Source organism: Haliaeetus leucocephalus, unplaced genomic scaffold, assembly GCF_000737465.1.
Source record: "Haliaeetus leucocephalus isolate CR32 unplaced genomic scaffold, Haliaeetus_leucocephalus-4.0 Scaffold184, whole genome shotgun sequence".
Classification (NCBI taxonomy): domain Eukaryota; kingdom Metazoa; phylum Chordata; class Aves; order Accipitriformes; family Accipitridae; genus Haliaeetus; species Haliaeetus leucocephalus.
Window position 1 is genome coordinate 8287738 of NW_010972620.1, and position 22157 is coordinate 8309894.

The following is a 22157-nucleotide window of genomic DNA, read 5'->3' on the forward strand; positions in this document are numbered from 1 at the left end:
ACAACTAATGACAGTCTGTGCAAGTAAAAATATGTAGGAGTAATCTAGACTTCAGCAGTAAGAGCAGATACTCTCTGGTTGAGAACTCAGCTTCCTGAAAGCCGATATATTTTTTATGTTTAAGTAAACCAAATACAATATTAAAATCTATGCAACCATACTTTTAGCCATTACAGTCAGTCATAGCTGGATGCTAATGCTGGTTAAACAACAGGCCGTTGGTGCTGGTCCCTGAATTAATTTAATTACATTAGTCCCAATGTTCTCCTGTGTTTCCCTGACATCCCGTATAAGGGACCCCTCTCCTGCAAGCCCAAACAGGTTGCAGTGCTGGCAATTTCCCCACCCAAGTCAAGGCAGGCTCCCAGTGACATTACCAAGGTTTGTACTATGCTTTGCCCATTCTGCAGGTAGATCTTGAGTCCTAGGGCTGCAGTTTGCTCTCTCCATAGCTAAAGGTTTTTTCAAACAGGTGAAAGAAACGTGTATAGCTGCCTGCTGCAAACACTGCTTCAGATGACCAGGGCTATAAATTATCACCATTTTGATGATACAGTAGGTGATCATCCCTTACAGGAGGTGGTTCAGGGCATGAGCACACAGCCTATTCCAGTTCCCTCAGCACTTGGTCACCCCAATACTGCCCACCCCCTTCCACAGGCATGAGAGTTTGAAGTGAACCAACTGCTTCTCTGGGCAGGGAATTTTAGCCCACAGAATTGCTGCACAGACAGAATTGGCTGCTAGAGCCAGTCAGCACACTGTGGCTGGAGCCACTTACCTCCTGGAACCTCATGCCCACAGTTAACTAAAGCTACCAGCTTTCAGCATTAGTACCAGTAAGAGTAGCTTTAAGTACAAAAGGATCTCCCACTACCTCTGGACATGGACAGCGGGGAGTCAACAAGGCCCTGATCACACCACTCAGGAGCAACCCTTCTGACATCCCATCATAGGAGTACAAATATCCGGGGGAGGGTGGGGACACAATACAGCAAAAGCAGCACCTATCTCATGCAATATACAGTACACATCTGGACTTAGTCAGATGAGAAGGTAAACGCTGCCTCTCAGTTCTAGGCCCTCTAACCAGCTCAAGAACAGCCCTGCACTGAACCCTGCTACTAGAGGTTACCTGTCTCCAGCTCCCAGGTAAAGTCCTGGCTAGTTTTCTAGTCACCTGGAGAGAAAGTAGCATCACAGACCTGCAAGTCTCCCTGGCTTTCTTGCATTCCAGATGTCACCTGCAGTGACAAGAAGCCAGGACAAAGTGCTCCTTGGCTTAACTCACCACTGACAGTGCTCTGGCCACAGTGCCAAGATCCCAGCTGTGTATTGAATCACCACATCCTGCCCACTCCCTGCAGGGGCTTGCACATGGGGAAACCTGCAAGAATTTACTGCTCCAACCTGGGGCACAAATCTCTCTCCATCCATGGCAGGGGCAGCAGGGCAGCCCTGAGGAGCAGCGGGACACAGGGTGGTTTGGGAGGCAAGCACCCACCACCAGAGCCACATGATCTCACATGCCTGCTCTTCACATTTAGCCAGTCAATTACAGCTGACTAGGAACAGTAGGATCTTGAATTAATGCCAATCAAGGGCTGAAACAGAGAAAGGCCTGAAGGGAAAACAGCAGGGAGGTATATAGACGCCTTTGTTGCCTTCGAGTTACCAGAAACCCCTGTAAAAGAGAAGCACAGCCCTTAAGAGGAAATGGGCACATAACACCCGTGGAGCAAGCTGGGCATTCCTCCTGCTTACAGATCTACGGCATTATACTGAAAGGCAGAGTTTCCTCTTGAGTATAACCAGTTGTAGAAGTTCTGCTATTGCAATAATGTCCATTTTCTTCTGTTAATTTACAGAGAAACGCTTCTAGTTGTGGTCCTTCTATAAACTGGGGGGAAAAGGAGGCACAAGGGATATATTTTCCTTCAAAACCTTATTTTGCCTTCAAACAAGGGGGGTAGCTGTAGAGGAAATAGGTTAGAGACCTATAGGGAAGTCTGCTCCAGACAAAGGGACTGAATCCTGGGTGTGGAAACCAGATCTCTTTTTTCAATTTAGATAAAAGAAAAAAAACTTATTTATCATTCCCAAAAAGGTCAGTGTTAGCCCTTCAGGCAAAGCTGCAGGTGCTATTTCCATATGCCTCATGTGCCCTGAACTCCAGCTCTGGCAGCTTTCAACCTTTTGTATGAGAGCAAAGACAAGCCATGAATATTTCATGTGTTGCCTTCGCTTACTTGCAAGTTGCTTGGAAACTATTAAAGTGCAAGCGTAATAATGTCATCATTTACTTGTCATCTTCCACCTGCTCTTCGCAAAGAAAATAAGAAAAGAATACCTGGGCTCCCATCCAAAGTCAGTGCAAACACTGTGCCCTATCCCTTAAAAGACAAATTGAAGGTTCTTCTGCAAAGAGGTGGGCTAATCTAATGCAAATGCTCCAGATCACCTTCTAGATGTCCAAGAAAGTTTTTCCAATTATCATTCTATTCTGAAGGGAAGATAGTTTTATGCTATCAACAAGTAGAGCTATTCTAATCTTCATCACCATCTCCTGAAGCAAGCACCTGTTCCCTATGTTTCCAGGAACACTGTTCACCCCAAAACACCTTGAAAATTAGTCAAGGTTGACATACAGAATTATCCTAAAGCACCACTTACACCTTCCACAGGTTAAGATGCAACCTGTTCTGGACTGAAATGCAGCAGCTGTTTACACACAGGTGTTACACATGCACACAGTAACAGTATGATCAGGTGAAAACTCTTGGAGGACCATTGCCATTTAAATTCATCCTAGAAAAATCTGGTACCCAAAAATCTACAAAAAGCATCCCACAATTTTTGTCTAGGAAGACATAAATGGCAGGGACCTCCTGTGTGCCAAAGTTTTCCAAAAGTATCATCAGCAACTACCTCCCATTAATAAAATGCTCCATTTCCTTCATGGTACCTCTGAGAAGGCCATTACACAGCCTCACTGCTCAGCACAGAAGCTTTTTTGCCATTTTACCTTCAGCTCAGTCACTAACAGTTAACACCTGATTGTTCCTGAACCAACACTGCCCTCTGTTTTCAGTAGCTCTTCTCCCTCCCTAGGATCTGTGACCTTAATGCATTTATAGAGAACAAGCACTTCCCATCTCTGTCATCCTTTCCACCAGTTTTACAAGCTTTTAGTCTCCTCTCATGAGAGGAGATCTCTTTTCCCCAGTCATCTTAGTAGCCCATCTCTGCCCATCTTGTCCCATTTTCAATTCTTCCTCCTTGAACATGGCTGACAAGAATTATACATCATTTTCTAGATGAGATCTTCCTAGCACTTATAAATTATTGACAGGGGTTAGTTTTGCAAAAGGCACAAATGGGAACAGACTTGCTCAAGTATTCAACACCAGCGAGGATACCCCCTTATCTGTGCTGAGCATTACATATAGCTATGAGGATGCTTGAATGAGGCTGGTAAGCAGACAGCAACACGGGACTGGACAAGGCATAAAAGTGCTTACATTAGTCTGGCTACAGACCACTAAATAGAAAACAAATAATCAAAATCAGTGATGGCAAGATAAGTTATCTCCTTCCCCATGCACACACACATATGCTAAATATCAGAAACCACTTGCAGTCCCCGGGCAGGATTTTTGAAATACAAAAATACCTGACAAGAGGAAGGGACTGGACCAGACCTCAAAGTCACCTGTCTATATCCCTAGGTTTCACCTGGAAGCAAGTCTTGCCAAATTGATTACTACAGTTTGCTACAGTAGCTCAACCACATCTGCACCCTGAGTCACTCGGGATCTCTGGGAGATGCTGAACACCCTGAGCTCCAGCAGAACTGTAGCCCTTTCCAGGCATTGCTTTGCCCGTGTCAGCACAGACCATGTTGGCTTCCCATCTTGTACAATCTGGTTCCAACAACCTGTTACTAATGAGAGAAAAACCTGTTTCTCTGAGTGCTGTCATGGCTTTACAACTCAAACTCAGGTTCTTCAGCTCCTTCAGGAGCAAATGAAATACAGCCCCAACTAAGAAGATGTAATAAAGAACTAATGTAACTTGTAAGCTCAAATCTCTCTCTGTAACCCAGACAACAGTATCAATATTCAGCAAGGAGAATTCAATAGACGGAAAACTCAGATGCGCTCCTGAGATTTGTCCCAAGAGTCAGACTTCTCTGAGAGCAAATGATTGCAATGACTTTCCACCAACATAGTTTAAGACAGGAAATCTCCTTAGAAATCAGTGATTTAAAGCAAAATACGCCTTGCAGCTCTGTCCCTCCCACTTACTCTTCCTTTCCAGACACTCCCCAAAGTAAAAGGATAAAAAGAAAATTTTATTCTGATACAGAAAATACCCAACATTTGTAAAATATACCCTTACATACATACACACACAAACTTGGCTAAAAATAAAGGCTCAAATTCCAGGTCTGAAAAAAAGTCTCAAAAAAAAAAGATGAAAAGAAAGAAAAAAATCACCCTAAAATAAAAAGGGGGAAAGGAGCTTATTTCTAAAGAAAACTGAGTATTTGACAAGGGACTTCCAGAATTTGAGGTGCAATAGTCAAATTGCCCCAGGCCCATCACAGAGCCCACTAAAGCAAAACTTTTTGGTCTCTGCTGATGTTTCAAAGTTCAGTAGATCCTGGCAACTCACAGTTTTCTTGCAAATGAGGTGACTATCACAGCAACTGCAGCTAGCTGGCTAGGAATACAGAAACTCAGTATTGTTGGAGTTTTTTAAGTTTTAAAAATTCAGCATCCCAGTAGAGTAAATGAGTATAGGCCTTGCCAGGTGGCTGATGGCTTCACCCGATTTGCCAATTTTCTGTATTTTCCATAACGCATCACAGGTTCTTTCCTAGCCCTCAGTACCATGAAATGGGACCACCTTACCCACCTCTAACACAGCCTTTCCTGTAGCACTAGGAGAAACTTGGAAATGTCACCATACACTCTTCACAAACATAAACACTGCAAGTATCTGCCAAGAAGGCATCTCACTATCCAGCAGTACACATTGCCTTAAGCTAAACAGCCTTGGGTTTGTACATACTTCACAGATAAGGCAGAAAGGGGCTATCAAAGTGAGCCACAAAAACCACACCACAGACTTGGGGTCTATGGTAGTGAGCTCTGCACTCAGGTTGTGTTTCCTTTGCATAGCTTCCTAAAGGCATTTCCACATCTCTACAAAAGACAAAGCAAGGGGAAGGCTTGGACTTGGTGTACCTTCACATTCACACACTGGGCTTCGTTTGACACAAGCAAAGCCAGCAGGAGCTGACACTGCTACTGAAGGAACCCGTCCCTCTTTGGGCCATTTTTTTTTTGTGAGCTGCAACTTGCCTTTTACCAATGCTGCTATGTGAGCAACCACACAGAAAAATAGACTGGGAAATTGCCCCAGAAGAATAACAAGCTTTGTTCAGTGGCATCAGCCCTGTTCACCTCAGGACTGCACAGACTTGTGTGTGAGCAAGGCAGGGGAAGGGTTGGGGATTGCAAGGAAGCAAGCAATCTTGCAAAGAGAGAAAGAACAGGACCACCTGCTTTGGACACTTACACAAATTTCTGTCACCAGTTCCTCCCCTCCTGCCAACTCAACTGCTGCCATTTGGTCTCCGTCTCCTCCAATGCACCCCCAGCAACCTTATCCTTCTGTCTCCTTGCACTCTACCAGCTCCTACACCCTTGCATCCATCTCCTTACACAATGTTCACACCCACACTGTTGCCTCCTCACCCCCTTTCACCCAGGCTGCCAACACACCTCATCCCAGCTCTCTTCCATATCTGGTAGCACTCACAGCTCCTGATCCAATACAGTTTATAACCTGGTCTCACTGCATGTATCTATCCTCTCTAATACCAGTGATCCAGGGTTAGACAGGCCTTTGGTCCAGATCAGTAGGGCTGCTACATGGCATGGTTAGGCTCTGGTAGCCAGTCTCTCTTTACCCAACACATATGCTTTAACGGTGGGTCACCCAAGCTTAGCCTTACAGGGGAAATCAAGACACTGTTCATCCTTGTAATAGCTAAAAGAGTTGCAGGACAGAAAAAGGTGTAAGTATGATGTTTGTGAAAAATGACCACATGTATAAAATAACCTGTATTACTGGTAGTTTTAGGGACAGGCCAGCCTAATGGCTAGAGGTTGCATTTTGAACGAAGGCTCTGAAAGAAAGGTTGTGGCTACCCAGTGAGCAAGATGGGCTTTATGGGCACACACTGAGATAGTGCCCAGTCATAGAGCAGGGCCTCACTTGGACCAGTCTCCATGTAAAAACAGGCCAAGACTGAGCACCTAGCCTCATCACCTCAACAGCTTTTAACTGCGGGGGGGGACGGGACGGACAGATGGACACGAAGGACGACTGTCCCTCAGTTTTGCCCTTCATTGGTGTAATTTGATTTTGCAGATTTTTGGTGGCCAAATTCCCACTGTCTTTCTGACTGCTGAGAACAACAAAGCAAACAACGCCTCAGCCCTACAGGCTCCAAGATCCTGACGCCCAGAGCAGAGCAGACAGTATAGCTCACGTCCTACTTGGGCTATCTACTGGCACAGCACAGCCCCAGAAAGCCACACAAACTTTCCTCATCGCATTAAAATGCCACTGCCATCTTACAGCATTACATACAGATCTAAAGCATCATACTGCTGGGCCTGTACCAAGCTAGGATAAAGAAGAAACTTCCCTGCAGCGTGTATTATCACAGGGATGCCAAGCATTATTCTGAAGCATCTGGTATTTGTCACAAGGTATGGGACTGCACACTTCATTCTTCTGATCCCCCACCACAGTCCCCATCTTGATGCCTTCTATTCTCCAAGCCATGAATCACTAGAAGGTGACAAGGTATGCTATTACAAACATTAGCAGAGCATGGCTTCGCCTCCAGGAGAGGGCACCAGCGGTATATCCTCACCAGCCAGGAAACTGCATTCTCCCATCCCCACCTGCAATAAAGGGCTCAGCAACAGAAATGTGCTCGGGTGACAACGCTGTTGATGATGGATGAGGTGAGCAGAATCCATCTTCTTCCTACAGCTATATTACCTCTGCAGAGCTCACAGGAGCAAACAGCACATTTTCACAACAAAGGAAAGAGACTCAAGGACACAACTGGAAAAGTGTGTCTATTGAATATGAGGGTGCTACATGCACTTAAGCATTCTACTATAGAAAGCTATACTAAAGGTAGATCTAAAGAAAAATTTAATATATACCAATGGAAAAGGCATCTGGGAACCAGGATACTTGGATTTAATACTCTCTGGTCCCATCACTGTCCTTTCTGTATATCTATTACTCTTTCCTTCCCTAGACTGTGCTTGTTTTTACTCTACAGGTCACAGGTCTCTTGAATAGGGATAGACTCCAACAAAAAATTCAATACCAGGATGGCCAAAAGCCAGCTAAAGAATCCAATTTGCCCCACTCCTTTCACTTCTCTCCTACTTATCCATCACCCCCGGAGCCAGGTTAGATAGACTTTAGGTTGGTCCCAAACAGCCATTGTCACATTCAGCTCTCGTCACTCATGGCATTGTGAAAAACTCCTTGGCTTCAGTCTCCTGGCATGACAAGAAGAAAACATGGAAGAAACTCTTATAACCAGATTCACCGCTCCCTTAAAAACAAACTACCTGGTCCCCTCCCAACAAGAGAGAAAAAGAGAAGCACGCTCTCTCCAAGTCATTTCTCTCAAGCAGCCTGATGTCCAGGCTAGATTAGTCAATAAGGTATATCCAGGCAGTGCATCTAATTGGAACTAGCCCAGCTGACAGCACTGCAGAGAGCTACCTTTGCACAGTGTTTAATTACTACAGAGAGTTTAATGAAGTTTCAAAAGACCTAAACCTTTCTTCCTATCAATAAGGAACTAGGTTTGTTACATGCCACCATTATTCAATTAGGAGATGTGCTCACAAGGCTGGCTTCAGTCTCACCTTTGCATGCTAAAGAACAGTGTATCAACCTGCATCTTTGCCCCTGTTAAAGAGAAAGGCAATACTGTCACCATGACCACACATCTGCTCTGCCCTCCACAATGTGGTCTGTTTGCAACAAGAGGTCTTAGTGTTACGCGTGGATTTCTTTCCCCCTCTTCCAAAGAAACCCAATGACTAACAAAACTTAAGTCAAGCTAGTGCTAAAGGAGACCAGCAGCCACCGAGTAGCTCCATCCTAACAGACTCAGCTTCTCCAGTCATGTCCTGTCTGCATGTCCAACGCCAGGCCTACAGAAGCAATCCATAAAGGTTAGAGAGCTGTTTGGTGCTGAACGTCATTTTTTCTTTCCCTCATTGAACACATCTGCAGTTGATTCTGGGTCTCTTTTTCTCCTTTCCCTCTTGAAGTCTTTTCTCTTTCATTGGACTATTGGGATAAAGTATTCAAATCAATGCATCATTTGCTCACCCTGGCAATTCCCAGCATCTAGAATGATAACAGCACCCATTAGCACTGTCACAGATAAGGATCCTTTCCTGCTGTTCCCACTGCAAATCCCCACCCTCACCCCTGCCAAAGGTTTACAATTTGGTGAAAAAAATTAGCTTTTGCCAAAACCCAGCATGCAAGCTTTCAGAAAAGTAATGAAATGGGTTGTTGGGGGGGGGGGTGTTAAGCTGATTTATTTCCCTTCAGTCCCATTACAGAAGTTGCAGAAGTAGGAAAAGCAAAGATGCAGGTTCTGATCGCTCCATTTACATTTCTATAACTCATACTTAGCTCTCATTACAAGAAAGAACCCAGTAGCTAGCTCACAATGTGGACTGATGCTTTTGATAACTGATGAAAATCACAAAGCAAGGGAGAGTCTGCATTTTTAAGTTCTCTTCGCTGCATAGCACTTGCTTATTTAGATCATATAAGGCATTGTTTGCTAAATACACAATTTCAGATCACATTGCAGGGTACTTTTCTTTTACCTATAGTCCAGCTTATTAAAGATATACAGGACTTGAGGGACTAAAGTTTTCAAGGATCCAGGAGCTTCTGGTACATTTTTCTTTTGAAAAGAAAATATTATATTCTCTTATGGTTCCATCACAATTTTCCAACAGTCAGTCACAATTTATTTCCCATGCAGCTACCTCAGGGGTAGAACAATGAAGTGGTTAAATTGCCCTCAGAAACTATATATGAGACCTGATAAAAGGCTGGGGGGGGGAAGTCCCCACTGTCTTTTGTGAAATAGACTAGGACAAAAAATTGGTGGGGAGAGAAATGTAATTCAAGAACCTATGGGGTATATTGGAAAGAGCAAAAAAGAAATTAAAAGCAATAAATAGATAGTTGACAATGTCCATTTTAAACCACAAAAAAACAGGGTTCGTATGTTCAACATGAACATTAACTACTGCTGTGTTGTCTGGATGGCTATAAAAACAGCCAGCCTTTGTGAATCTAGGTCTTGCATCATTAGCCTTCCCCGCTTCCTGCCCACCTTCCCCACCTGCAAGTCAGTTTGTGAACTAGTTACCCACCATGGCAGTAGAAGAATCTGGCTAAAGCAAATCACAGGATCACACTTTCAGGTTCCCTACTGGTCAATTACGAATCGTGCACCATGCTGTTATTATTTCCAAGATTAAAACTAAAAGCCAAAAGCTACTCTTTAGCAGGACAGCAAGTCGTCTGTTAGATAAAGCACACAGCTGGCTGTAAGTTGGTCCGTGCTGTTCTTCAAAGCACAGTGCTCCTACTTAACCATTGTGTCCTGTATTTCAAACTGTATGCAACCAAGCAATGGATACTTCTGGGGTTGCAGCCAGCATTTCCACCCTCTGCTGTGTAACCCTCCCTCCTAAACAGCAGGACTTCTTTCACTGCAGACACCCCAGTTTTACCTCTTCCATCACAGGCTTATTGCATGATACGAAACAAGTGTGTTCAGGGCCATCACTCCCCACTCCTTGGAAGACCCCTTCTTTGGGATGCTCACCACCCACCTTCTGCCCTGCGTCAGGCACTCCCTGAGTGCAAACTTGTGTTTTGCCTGCTTTCCACCCACAACCTTGGGTCCTTTTCTATTCAGACTTGTGAAATAGTCCCTATAGATGAGGCAGTAAATCCTCAAGATCTGCAAGATCCAGACTCCCAGCATAACCAGCTCCCACCATCCAAGGAGGTAAGGGTGGAGACCTGACACTAAGGTGTTAAGAAAGGAGACAAGGACAGGGCAAACATCTGGTCCATACTGTCCAGTGTTTCCCAGCTGCTCAGCACAGAGTGTCTCCTTAGTCACTGAGGTCCCCATATGGATTCCCTCATGTCTGATACAGGGTAACAGTAGCCACCATCCCAGTCTAAAGGTCTCTCTCCCCTCTCTGACCATCTTCTATCCTGAAACTTATGAAGGCTTTCTAGCATCAATGCCTCTGCCTTTTTGCAAAATTTGGCTGAAATCCACTAATGTGTTTAAAAATAAAATTAAATTAAAAAATTAAAATAAATTTAGAATAAAATAGAATTTTAATTTTTTTTTTAAAGCAAAGGGAATTGGTATACTTTATAAGCATAAACGTACTAGTCATCTCCCTGGGAAACTGCCAAACACGGGCTAATGCTCAAACAACAGCAGATCCTTCCCTGGCTTCTGTATAGCACTCAGAGGCTGTGGACAAAACGAGTCTATGGTCACACTGAGGACAACAGAGAAGCCTGAGAAGTTCATGCCCTGACCCAGCCATTTACCATTTTGAAGGACAAATACAGAGGATTACCTTGCCGGCTAAATCAGTTGAGCCTCTATCAGAGTCAAAACCTCAGGCACCAGAATACAGGTCTCAAAAATGGACAAATGCATCCATTTACACATGTCTAACTGCCACAGCAGCAACCACAGTTGTTGAGGCAGCTTAATGCAGGAAGGGAGCAGCGCATACCAGTAACTGCCTCTTCCCTCCCAGCATGTCATAGGCAGGGACAATATATTAAAGGCCTATACCCAAAAATCCCCAAAAGGCAGCAGATTTACCACTGCTTAACCATGACTGATAGGCAGTGTCCCCAGTAGGTTGGGAGAAATTGGTTCAAGGGTCCTGGATTGAGTGACATCTGTTTTCCTGTGGAAAATGAATAGGCCAAGCAAGCCCTAGTATGAAGAAAGCAGCTCTCCTGGGATGCTGGAATTAAATGATTGATAACAAGCAGACAAAAGTTATTTGGGAAAGTGCTGTTTTGCAACAGCATCATGCAGTCATTATCAAATGGATTTCCTACACAGTAGCTTTTCCTACATGAGCTATTAGTAGCTGATGTCTGGAAGGCTTGCTATTATACACAAATACCTTCCAAAACTAGGACACCCATTAAGTTCAGAAAGCCACAGTGCTGGCCAACAAACTATTTACACTGTCCCAGAAGCAAAATGTATTCCCAATAAGCTGTCCGCCAGCAAAACCAAAGATCTCACAGTATGTGACCAAAACAGAGACAGGGACATTGTGTCACATAAGCAAGAACAGCAGCCTCTGATGAAGCCACATGCTGTCGCTGCTTTTAGACTACAAATAAAACCTAACCATGCTGCAGTAGAGGCAGAAATTGGTGTAAACCTCTGGCCTCCATCACAGGAGATATCAGGTTAGACAACCCTGAAGAACGTCTCTACCTTTGAAATCTGGAGAGACAGTCTAATTGAAACATTTCTTCTCCAAACACATCTTCCTTTTCCTCTCAACAGGCTGCAGAAAAGATGAAGAGCATTTTGAGAACCCCAACTAATACCAGACACTGGGATCTTGGGCTAATTAAACTGTAGGGTGGGATTCTAAGGCCCTTTACCCAAGATACAGCCACTGGAGGTTTCATAGGGCTTCTCTCAACTTCCTCATTTACTTTGCCATCATTCTTTAAGGGTTATATTCTATTGATGAAAACAAACAGGCATGCGAGAGAAAATGCACCCTTTTTCAGATGATCCAGTCTTTCAATGATCCTGGAGACAGAAGGACTAGGCAGAAAAAAAGCACGCACATGCTTACCCATATTTTCTTTAGAGTTGCACAGAGATTAGCACAGCTTTTATGGGGAGAGGGAATAGAAAGAGGACAGGCCAGGTCATTACATTTGGGACATGGCAGCACCATCTGAAGGGATACAGCAGAGAAACCCCACAGCTGGCCCCCAACTGGCAAGCCCACACACATGGCACAGCACTTGGCAGAGACACAAGCTTATGTACCAAAAGCACTCTGTCTAGAGTGGGTCGGGGGTGTATTTGTGCCAAAAAAAAAAAAAAAAAAAAGAATCTTTTCTGTACCACTCCACCATGACCTCTCTACAACAGCATCAACATAGCTGGGCAGCTACCAGCTCCTTCCAGAGCTAGGTCTCTGCACAGGACATCCACACCCAGAAATAAGGAATCAGACTTCAGAGAAACCAGGAGAACTTCATGAAGAAAGGAGGAAAGATCAAAGCTCTATCAGATAAATAGCAGAGACCCACAGCTATACTACAATCCTACTTTTGCATAGCAGACAAGGCTCTCTAATATCCAGTCTCTCTAATATCTTTAACTTCTGCTCTCATAGTTGTTCTTTGTCCATGGAACAAAACCTGATCTACTTATAGGTTTATACTTATATAACAATGCTGAAGTGGTGATGAGTTTTACTGGTGTATTTTTTATTAAGCAGGTGGACTAGAACAACCTCCACCATGAATGCAGTTTATCAGGATGAAGATGCATCAGTAGAACTGAATCTATGTAGGCAGTAGAGGCTGGCAGAGAGGAAGAGGGATGTAGTGAGTCATGCACAGCACTTGTCTGAGGCAAGTTTCTGCAGGACCTACATCAGCTTTTTGTTTTTCTTTTGCCCAATACCTAGGGTTAACCAAGACTAGACAGGCTACAGAGGGGATGAAACAACCCCTTCTGGCATTTGCAGAAGACATAGTTAACATCACACCCCAAACAGATTGCCAGGAACAGAAAACAAGCCAGGGAGTCCTGGTCCTCCCCCCGCCTGCTGGCTAAGCCCTAGCTCTGTTCACTTCAGTGGCAGGCTCACATATCTCTTTTCTTGGACCAGCACCCACTGGGGAACACCAGTTGGATGAGAGCAAACAAGGTTTCTAACACAAGCAACGCAAAGTCTGGGTAAGGAATTACTGGGATACCAGAGAGGGACACTGTCACTTCTAGTAGGATACTCCAGCTGACACCTCTGCTAGACACAGCCTAAGTTTCAAACAGACTTTTCAGCCTCCTCTTGCCCTGCTACATGAGATCACACCACTGTGGCTATGTATTGCCAGGGCAGACCCTAATTCTATATATTACCAGGGGAGGACATCATCCTCTAGGGCTCTTTTGAACACAAGGCCCTGCTAAGTGGGACACTCCCAATAGCTTCTCACTCCAGACCCACACAGACCCTATAAATCAGAGACAACAGACTGAGCAGATGACAGAGGCAGAGTGTATTGCAGAGGAGTAGAGAAGCTTCTGCACTGCAAACTTTTCAGATCCAAACCTAAAGCATTAATCAGGAAGAAGAGAAGTAGTACAGAGGGAGTCACCCAGGCAAGTCAGAGGAGAGTAGCAAAGGCTCTATATGAACCCTCATCAGGAAACAACACTCAAACACATCCCCCTGTGTCTTCCCTCCCTTATCAACAAGCAACATTTTGATTGTCTCGTTTTAAAGTTGAACTTTTAAAACAAATTATAACAAAGCTTACGTGAGGTTAATCACTCCCTGTTTCCTCTGACATTCATTGTAATAGCACTAATTACAATAAACACATTTAAAATTAATGTGCATGTCATATGCATATATCAATTGCATTCTAATTTACCATTGATTAACATCCACAGGCTGAATGTGCTTTCAATAATAAAAAGTTCTGACATAGCTTAACCCACCTCTGCCTGCCAGACTGCTCCCACAGTCAGGTGGGAGGCCATGAACGATGAGACCGATGGAGGGGAAAAGACGCAAGCCACCAGCAGTGAGTTACAGATCCAGGCAAGCTCTGAGCCTATGACACATGGTAAGGATGAGCCTTCTGTCTATGCTAAGCCATCTCCAGTGCCTGTCACTTTGGAAATGGGCTCACTCTCACAATTCCAGAGCGTTGCACTGCTACAGTACTTTAGATTTGCTTGCAAGCAGGCAGGATTTCATTTTCACTAACACGGTCTGGTTTTGCTAATAGCCATTATTACCCACCTCCCTCTTCACAAGACACAATTCCCTCCAAGCATCTATCAGCACGGCTCTGCCAGACAGGGCCATGATGAGGCACAACCCCAGCAAGACTGGCAGGAACATTCAGCAGGGTCAGAGACCAAGACAAATTTTTGCCAATACCAGACGCAAACAGAATCAAGCACATTGACTAAAGACTGTTTAAACTGGGCTTCTATGATTGCTAAGGTACGGGTGACCTGTCCCACAGTCAGTTTATGCATCAGTTAAACAGATCACAAATGAGTAAAGGTGTAGTGAGAGAAGAGCTTGAACAATTACTGCAGGTCTAACATGTTCCCTTCCCTGAGCTGCTTGTTCTGCCCCTCTGCCAGAGGACACACTCAGGACAGCAAAAATAAAGAGTGCTCCTGAGCCACACAGACCTACCTACAGATTGAAATAATTTTTAAGCTAATATTCCAAGATGTGAAACACAACCAATGCTGGATTTACAGATGATAGCATACATGCCACATCTCTTTCAGAGCACATTATCAGCCTAACGTGAGAAAGGAGCAGCTGAGAAGACGAGACACTTTCACTTCTGCCCTCTCTGCTACAGGCACAACCCCACACTGAAGGATGAGACATAAGTGACCGGCTTCAGCTAACAATGGTGCTTGTCTCTCCTGAATTCAGCAGTAGCACACAAAAAGGATGCACGTCATTCAGCGCTGAAGACTCAGATGAGAGGTAGCAAGCGATTACAGCAGCGTAACTTGACGGCATCCCATCTCATGCATGTGCCTACAAGTCAGATTTGCTCAGGCAGTGAAAGGGGAAGGTTGAATAAGCTATTGCTGAAGAACAGTTTTTACCGATCTTGATGTAGCCATCAGAAAACTTACCACAACAGACTACTAAAAATTCAGTCCAGTAGTATTATCCTATCTCCTTAGACAATCTACAGACCTGGCTCTGATCTTGCTCCGGCATCTTTTGATGTAATCTTTCTCAAAATACTTTCAATGAGCACATTTCTCTCTAATGTTCACAGAAAGAGCAAATTTATATGAGTATTAGAGCACAGTTATGTACAGATTGATCTGAACTCTTCTCAAGGACCTCAACCTAACATTTGGACTTGTCCAATCAGACACCAAACCAATGCCAAATGACCTATGAAGCTAATTCAAATCAACCGGCACATCAAATTCTTGTATGAAGGAGTTCATGAGTCAGCCATGGACAAAGAATGAGTCATAGGAGATACATAGGAGATAATTTTGAAGAATGAGTAAACCTGAGAAAAATCCCAAATTGCCAATGAACAATATGCAAGTAGAAAAATATGTTCAATTTACAAAATAAGTTAATTGCTGTGAATTAGTCAGATGGCTCTAGCCACATCAACATATCTATTGTGGGCTGCTGTTGCAGTCTATATGTCACAGCTGAGCAATTTGAATCTCTGTTAAAGGTGTCTCTGACTTTAACAAGAGTTACTGCAATGTGTATCAACAACACACTCTGGAGATACAGCCCAGAAGAAAATCTAGCGCCACAGAAATAAAGCTGCCTTAGCTTCTCCAGTGGAGGACGCTTCCCTGAACACCCCTAGCTCACAGACCCACTGCAGGCCTACTGGGGAGACCGCACACTGATCCACACCCCTCCCAGGGCTCCGCACCAGCAGAAAAACAGAACTGCTGATTCCTATCAGCCACTGTCCACAAACCCACTGTTAATTAAAGAAAGGAGATGGGAAAGACCAAGGCCTTGGCCAGCTCAGAGAACACAGCCACTCCTTCCTTTGCCCTTGCAGCTGCTGAAATACCCCATACCCCCAGTCCCTTCCTAATAATCAGGAGAGATCACCCACAACTCCTTTCTGCTGGAAAAACAAAACAAAACAAAACAACAGTTCTTCTCCTGCCTATTTAAGAAAATCCTTTGTTCATATGCATTGCTCAGCCACCAAGCCACACCACCAGCTCTGTTTCTTAAGCCCACATCCCTCCATTTACCCCACCACAGGCGAGTACCCAGACAGTCCCAGCAGCATAAGCAAAGGCAGGGTTCCTGCAGCCCTCTTGTATCAAAACTTGTAACTTCCTTCCTACCTGAAACCAAAACTTCTCTAAGCACTAAAGTGCCTCAGAGCAAGGAGCAGTATTTCTGAAGGTTCAAACACAATATAATGGTTCAACAATGAGAAGCATCTTCTAACATTTAGTATACATTTGCTACTTCTCTTTTCCCGCTTCTAGGCCACACAGTAAAACCTAGCACTGACAGATGCACAACCTCTCTGCAGCACTAACTTTTGGGGCATGCATAAGGGCACAGTTCCACCTTACAATCTCTCTGGCTGCAAATCCCACTTAAGAGTTTCCAACTGTGTTCACTTCCACCCTCTCTACATTGACTTACCATCCCCACAGGCATTCCTGAGACTAACTTTAGATTTAGGTTCCACTCACCCTCCCCTCCTTTTAAGTTTTGCTTTTGCTCTGATTGTCAGCAACTCATGACAAGTACAGTCCCACAAACAGTGGCATCAACACAACTGAGAGGAACAACACCCAGAGATGGGGATTTCAGAAAGGGCAGGAATCTCCTAAGCCAGCTTTGCCACTCAAAGCATTATAACGTCATACCCCCAATTCCATGTTTCTGAGCCCTTTTATATCTAACCTTCCCAACCCAAGTCTTCTTAGAAGAAACCGAAGCCCAAATCATGCAATAGATTATTACAATGAGTTTTGTTTACACAGCTGAATAAAATTTAGCCAGACTTCTAACTGTGCCTTTACTACCTTTATTTTCCTGCAATGTTTTTCCCAACCTGTGGGTATGGGGATGGATGTGTGTGTAGGACTGTACAGCTTTTTTCTTTAATTTGTAAGTCACGTTTAGTGCTACACAGCTCACTGACAGCAGACTGCCCACCAGCCAAAGAACATTTTTCTAATTAATTAACTTCCTAAACCCACCAGTCACCGACCCCAGTTCTGTCAACCACGTTATCTGTCTCAGGATAAAGCACATAGGTTTTATGACTACCTGCAGTCACATCAGAGCAAGGGCAACAACTCCCTGCAGGATAAAAGTAAAATAAAGCCTCCCAAGTAATCCCTCTCTGCATGCCGGCACTGAAACCCATCTCCCATGAGACTGACCCATCCATCTAGTATTGGACCCCACATTTATAACCAGCCCTTAAATCCCAAATGAGTAACAAAGCAGCTAGCTAAAGGCACCCATGATTCACTAGTAGGAAACGTAGTCAGCATTCGGTATCCTGCACCTAACAGACCAACTAATGCATAATGCCAAATGGATCAGCTTTCACAGCTCTGCTTGAAATGCAAAACATTTAGTCAGTCTGGAAAGGACTTTATAGTTATCAACATACAGGAGGGAAGGGTATTTATACCTTTTTGGACCAGATGCTCGAACTCTCCCACCTGATAGCCATACAGCTCTGGTAGGACTAGGACTCAGTTCTGAGTCCAGCTAAAATAATAGTAGTCCTATACCCCTCCTGCCCAAGCAAGGTCTGGAAGTAGATCCTGATGAGGTTGGGAAAGCTGAAAAATACCTGAAAAGCCACAGAATACCAAAGAAAACTCACCATCCTCATCACACTTGCTAAAAAAGTAGCAGCAGATCCACAACCACCAAGCACTCATACAAGCAGAGAGCAATCAAAAGAGCTGATCTGCACTTAATCAGCTCTGAGCCAGGCTGCAAGTGAAGCATAGCTGCTAACTTGTTACCCTTGAACTCCCAAGCTCTCTACTAGTTTTCCTTATAGTCTGTGCTGTGTCCTGACAGGCAGGCTGGGTAACACAAAAACTACCCGTGGTGGCCAGGAGTGCCAAAGCTTCAAATAAGCATGTATCAAAATGCAGCAGCACCATTTTGGATTGAAAGACCGCAATCCTTCCAGCCACTAGATGAGACCTAGATGAATGGAAGTGGCAGGAAATGTTTCCTTATTCTCTTTTTATTTTTTTTTCCTCCGTTCCCATCAGCTCTTGGCTACCTACCACTAAGAAAGTGCTACCTTTTGAGACATAGCATACCCCCAATCAGTGGGCAATACCAAGGCAACCCCATCCAGAGATGTTTCAGTTGAAACAGCATTAGTGGAAGATCTATAAAGGCAGACAGGGAGGATAAGCTTTGAAATGTAAGTATAACTTAACTAAAGAGCACAAATAGCTGGTCAGTGCAGAAATAAACCAAGAGCTTGGTTATGCAGTGACTTTGATGCAGCACAAACCCCAGTTGCCACCAGAAACAGTAGTCATGTGCCCCTTGACTACCCCCAGCTATTCATTCCCACTGCAAACCTTGTGCCAGTTCTGATAAGATGGGTGATAAATTTGGGGGGAGGAAAGACAGATGAAAACTACATGGACATGTTTGGGGTCCTCCACCTGATGGATCAGTTCCCTGGGCTGGCTGACACTGCACCAACTATGGTGCTAGCCCAAGGGAGGCCATGGGAACAGGCTGCACCAGAGCCAAACACAAGAGTCTCTGCTGGCAGCAGATCGATAGTGTCAGATGGAAACAAAGTGTAACCACAATCTTTAACTTTTCCATTTAAGAAATGTTGCAGTCATGGAGCCTTCTACTAAATTATTCATAACATTCCTGAATACATTATTCTGCAAGATGGAAAATGCTATTACTGTCACATTACCACCATGTAACCAACAGGACTAAAATCAAGTCCATGCTAAAAAACTCCCAGATAAACACTAGATCCAAATAACCTGTGTTTTGCTGAAGCTTAGTAAATACATGGCTTGGAGTCACTGCCAAATATAATGGACTGACAATGGAACAGCACTACTCATTCTGCTTTCAGGTCCTTTGCTGTAATGCTTTATGAATATATTGGCCCAAACCTGAGATGTTTTATGTGAGGGATTTCTAAAAGGGATGCAACATGTAATGTACTGCTGGACAAGCTGCTGGAAGGACTAAGGTTAGAGAAAGCTCAAGCGATCAATAAACGTGAGGAGTTATAAAGCACAGAAAGCACTTAGAAACACTTCAGTACCTAAATATTAGAGCTTGTCAATAATTTTCCTTCCAAACATCTTTCTAATAGCATATCCCTTTGACCAAAAGCAAACATTTCTCTGCCCTTTTGATCTAAACATTTTGTCCTTTTTCCAGCCATGAAAAACTGAAGTCATGCCCCTCAACTGAACACAAAAGAACACTTTTGTTAAATATTAAAAAAAAAAAAACAAAAAAAACTCAAAAAACACACAGAAAAAAAAAAAAACAAGCAACCCACACTAAAAAACCCAAAGTATTTCAAACAAGCTTTGACTTCCTCACACTTTCTTCCCCAAAATAACTTAGGTAGAACTGGTCAAAGAGGTCAAGAAAAAGAAGGAAGAAGCAGCAAATAACTCAAACCCATGAGAATAATGAATGGTTGGCGAAATGAGTGTATATTTACCAATTCGGCCTTTTAAAGTTCCTCCTACCCTGCAGAAGAATAGCTTCTTTTTAACAAAAGAGCAAAGAACTCAAAGGAATTCCCCCCTACCTGGCTTAAAAATCAACTGCAGGATGACACAAACAGTAAAAAAGCTATAACCTCAAAGAGTAAGGAGGACTGCAAACCATAAAGCTTCCCACAGGGGTCTTTGTGCATCTTGGAATGATACATCTTAAAAATCAGAAGTCCCAAGATCATACATGGCTGATCACCAAAATATACAGCTTCCCAGAGCAGCAAGGTGACAAAATCCATTTATGTTTCTTCTTTTTCTTTCCAAAAGGAGAAGCTGAGTAGGAGGTGGCAAGACCTGCTCCTGACTGTGGGATAGGACAACAGCAATATGCATGAGAAACAAATACGCAAACCTTCACAAACTAGTTCAGGTCCCTGGCTGCTCCCATTCCAGCTTCAGTGCATAAGGCATCATACAATGCTGCCTGCACTGATGGGAGCATCCATACCCTAAAAGCTTTGGATACCAGGTAGACAGTCAGAGCCTGCAAGACCTTACAAAATTTTCTGGGAGAAACCTCCTCCTCATCTGGCAGGAAGCGAATCACTTTCCTTCATGCCTTACCATCTTCCTAAGGCTTGTGGTGTACAACGGGGAGTGTGCATGAAGGGCTGTGGAAGAATGGGACAGGGCAGGGAATCATCATCTTCTTTAACAGGCAGTCATCAAGAATGCCAAGTAAACTGTGCTTGCAGTGATCTCATTTTCTGCCATCACTCCACCAGACAGGAATGATTTAGCCCCACAGCCCTATCTCCACTCTGAAGAGTATATCTCAACTGGGTAAGTGAAGAGACAGGTAGTGAAGGAGCATCAGTTCTAGCCTCCAGCCAGCACATGCCCAGGAACATGTTCCCAAGCACCAGCTGCTTCAGGGACCCAGAGTAGGAATCCAGCTGTTCCTTTTAATCCCCCTCCCTCAACCACCACCAAAGGGGAGTATCAATAAAGCACAGGGTACAGGATTAGGTGCCAGTCAATGGGTTCTCTTATCTACCTTTTCACTTGGGCTTTGGCATCTGAATCCATCACTCCAAGCAGAGAGCTCTGTGTTCCAAAGACTGCATACAGGTGTGTGCACACGTGTGTCTTGTACCTGGTTTAAAACAAAACAAAACAAGCAAACAAACAAAACCCCTCTGAAAGCAATATAAAAACCAGTTTCAGTCACTCTGAATTTGTCCATCTCTCTTTAGGAAGGATTTTGGTATGTCTCTAAAGGACTCTTTGCAAATCTGTTTGCTTAAATATGGATACAGAAGCCTAGCTTTCAACAGCTAATTGACCCAACACCTTCCATCTCTGGAGACAAAAATCTCATGCTAGCCTGCAGGAGTCAAGCCTTCCTCCACAGTTCACCGTGAAGACAGGTCATTTCTACTTTTCTCCACATAGCAAAAGGTGTCTCAGTACATGCTGTCATTTCTGTGCAGTCAAGATCAACAGCAAGATCACAAGGGAATTGCTAAGAGCTCCCTGAAAACATTTTATTTTCATCTCCATTTTCCAACTCTTGCTGCTGTTAACCATCTTTATATCAGTGATATCTCTTGTGACAGCTCATCAGAATCAAATGTCTGTAGCTTATTACAGCTGGGATGACTGTGAACTTCAGGGAATAAGGACAAGATGGGTAACCTTAAGGAAACAAAAAGGCCATAGGGTGACAACCTTCACTTGTAATGCTGAGCAAAGCACATGTAAAATTCGATGTGTAACTGTATTGGAAAAATATCATTTACTCTTAAGAGCATTGGTGCAAGCAAAGGGGAATCAGACATGCTTGGGCACAACAGCCAAGTGGAAATCTGCTAGCTGTAGCAGAAGCCAGTCAGTAGAATCACTGCAATCTCAAGGAATCTATATGGGTCACACAGAATAATCATCTCATTATATTTCTACAAATCACTAATCCCGCCAAGTGTCGAGGTTAACAAGGCTCCTGTCGATATCAGCAGTGTGGCACAAAGGAATTCAATACTCAGAGAATCAACCTCCATCAGTATTATTGAAACACACAAGAATAAGATGTGAATGCCTCCTATTCCCCCACTCCTACCACCAGGTGATCCCTACCCTATACGCATGCTGCAACTACAGCTGCTCAGAAGTTTCTGACGGCTTCCCCCCAGAAAAAAACACCAACTGAACATGTTTTGCAGAGCACATTCATTTCAGTGAGCCTTCTGCTGAAATATAAGCCATCCTCCCAGTCCTCAGCCAGCTGCCAGGAGAAATCAACTGTCATATGGCACAATGCAAAGTGCATGATGTAGCTAAGTCTTCAGAGCTTGAACTATTGCACAGCTCCCAGGCAGCTCTCTCCATCATGCACTTTGCAAAACCCAAGCATGTTAAAGCCTTGAGAGAGTCACGTCAGCTGGCCTCTTAACCCTGTGCAACCTGGGGAAGGAAGATATTGCAACTC

At 44.0% G+C, this 22157-nt stretch overlaps 1 protein-coding gene across 1 annotated transcript in view; it reads right to left on the minus strand.

Moving 5' to 3' along the window:
- SORCS3 (sortilin-related VPS10 domain containing receptor 3) overlaps window positions 1–22157 on the minus strand; it is a 311734-nt gene that overhangs the window by 253395 nt on the left and 36182 nt on the right. The gene's annotated exons all lie outside the window — the stretch shown is intronic.